Source organism: Adiantum capillus-veneris, chromosome 21 (genome assembly GCF_014529385.1).
Source record: "Adiantum capillus-veneris isolate H3 chromosome 21, ASM1452938v2, whole genome shotgun sequence".
NCBI lineage: Eukaryota > Viridiplantae > Streptophyta > Polypodiopsida > Polypodiales > Pteridaceae > Adiantum > Adiantum capillus-veneris.
In genome coordinates this window covers 110,304,104-110,306,939 of record NC_140951.1, presented here as the reverse complement: position 1 = coordinate 110,306,939, position 2,836 = coordinate 110,304,104, and positions in this window count along the sequence as shown.

The window sequence follows — 2,836 nt, the reverse complement described above, 5'->3', positions numbered from 1 at the left end:
TGTATATGTGCCAGAACAGCAGTCTCATGAGAGAGAGACTAAGAGAGAGAGATGGGTTGATGAAAAAAAGTGAGAGGTGACATGGAGAATAAATTAATTACAAGAGGGGAGAGAGGGGAGTGTGTTCAGAGGTGAATCTGTGTGCAGATGTGTGTGAACACAAGAAAAATCAGGTAACCACCGGGTGGGGATGGGTCTGTGGGCACCTTTTCAGTGAAACTGAGTGTGTGTGAGTGTGGGGGAGGTTATTTAGCTACAAGACAAGAGACATGGCGCCCTTTAGAGAGAGAGGGGGGTATTTGGGTCATGGGATATGATAGGAGAGAGAAAGAGGGGGTGGGGTATACTATTTTGGAAGATAGGGTAAGTTGCATGTAAGTTGGTGCATTATTGGGGAGTTATAATGCATTATTGGTGAGAGGTGGGGTAGCTTGAGGGGAGAGAGAAAGGAGAAAGGACAAGGGGAAGAGAGAGGGGGTTGACCTTTTGAGTGGAGGAGAGGAAAAGGGACACCCGGCGGGGCAACAGTGAAGAAAAAGGAGGCAAGGTGGGATGGGCTACCCAGCAGGCATGAGGTGGCCTATTTTACCTTTCTTATATATTTACATAATCATACTTTATTTTTTCTTACTTTTTCCAATGCCTTTTATCACTCCCTCCCTTAGAGGGGCTTTTCATAGGGTGGGGACGAGAGAAGAGGGGTATGGGAGCTTGGCTTGTGAAAAGCCCCCATCATTAGCCCTCCCCTTTTGGCTAGAGGCATTCATGTCTCTAGCTCATCTGTTAGATCATTATTGTCGGAGGTGGCAGCTGATGGTGTGTCCTCATCTGGAATGTCAATTGGTGGAGCCTGGTCAAATCGAAGAAAATAAGGTTTAAGTCGCCAACCATTTACCCTGGTTTTATGAAGTTTTCCATCAGCCTCCATAAGCTGGTAGCTTCCATTGGCATACTTTTTCCTGATGATGAAAGGGCCTTCCCATCGGAGTAGGAGTTTCTTATCCTTGCGTGTGTCGAAGCGATTGTCGTAGTGGAGCACCAACATTCCTTTCTTCAATTCTTTTTTCCGGAGATGCTCGTTAAAACTAAGCCGTCTATGCTTTGCTTGTGCTGCATAATAATTTATTGCTTCTTCTTTGTCCAGCTGCAGTCTTTCCAAGTTGATGATGTGATCTTTCAAATGCATGTTGGGCTGTTGAAGCTGGCTTGCCATTACTCTGAGACTTTGTAGTTGCACTTCAATGGGCAAGATTGCTTCCTTACCAAATACTAGATGATACGGTGTGAATCCCAAGGATGTACGAAATGAAGTTCTGTAGGCCCATAAAGCTGGTAGTAGATACTTATCCCAGTCTCCAAGATGATTGTTTACCTGCTTGGTAATAATTTTAGAAACCATTCCATTTACCTTTTCAACTAGGCCATGACATTCAGGGTAATATGGTAAAGAGTGCCTCCTTGTAATGCCTAGTTTCTGCATTAATTCTCCTACCAAGTCTGCTCTGAAACCTGGCCCTCTATCAGAGATGATCTCTAAAGGTGTGCCAAACCTACAGCATATGTGCTCGTAGATAAATTTAGCTACCTCTACCGCTGTGATTCTAGTGGTGGCTGTAGCCTCTGCCCATCTAGTCATGTAGTTGACCCCCATGATAATGTAGAATTTTCCTGAGTTGGCCCTAGGTAATGGCCCAATGGCATCAATACCCCATTTTTCAAATGGGCCATATGAGAGAATAGGTGTCTGTGGTTCATGCATAAGTGACCTAGTGCCGGCCTTTTGACACAACTTACACGTTTTTCACCAGTGGTGTACATCACGGTTGAGGCTAGGCCATATGAAGCCTGCCTGCAAGATTTTCCTACTTGTTATGTCTAGGGCAAAGTGACCACCACAAACCCCATCATGACAGCTAGCAATTACTCCCGTGATTTCCTGAGAGAGAGGGACCTTCCTGAGTATTTGGTCCTTACCCTTACAGTACAAACCGTCATTGATGAGTCGATACCTTGTGGCCTTCCGCGTCAACCATTGCTTCTGTCCCTTTGTTAAATCTGATGGGCATTCCCCTGTTTCCAAAAAATGCATGATGTCAGGCAAGGCATCACTTCCTTGAAATAGAGGGACCTTTAGTTTTATTGCTCCAACCACCACTTCCTGTAGTCTTTCACTTGCTAGGGCATCTGCCTCTTGGTTTTGAGCCCTTGGGATATGGTGTATTTGAACTTCTTCAAACTTGCCCAACAAGGTTTTTACACCACTTAAGTGAGTCCTTAAACTAGGATTCTTGCATGTCCATGCTCCATTTACTTGCCTTACCAGAAGTAGAGCATCCCCAAATACATTAAGGTGTTGTACACCTTGTGAGATGCACCATTGTAGACCCTTGGTTAGTGCTGCATACTCAGCTTCATTGTTAGAATGTGAATCTAACAATTGGCCCAACGAAAATACCTTTGTCCCTTTGTCATCAAAGACCACTATGCCTGCAGCTGCTTTGTCGGACGCTCGCTTGTAGGCTCCATCAAAGTAGAGAGAGTATGCTCCTTCTACCATCGGTGGTACTGGAGGTAATCAGACTTCTCCTTCCTTAGATTGCTTCTCCTTCCTTTCAAAGACTTGGTAGGTCATGAGTCCCTCCAAACTTGCCCTTGTCGTGCTTTCTACTTGTACCGTGTAGTCAAAATCTTGCAGACGAACTAGCCATTTAGTAATTCTAGCCGACACATCCATGTGTTGTACAACATAGGGAAATATTTCATCCGTGGTTAGAATCACAAATTTCTTAGGCAGCAAATATGACCTAAACTTTGTAGTTGCAAATCTAAGAGCTAG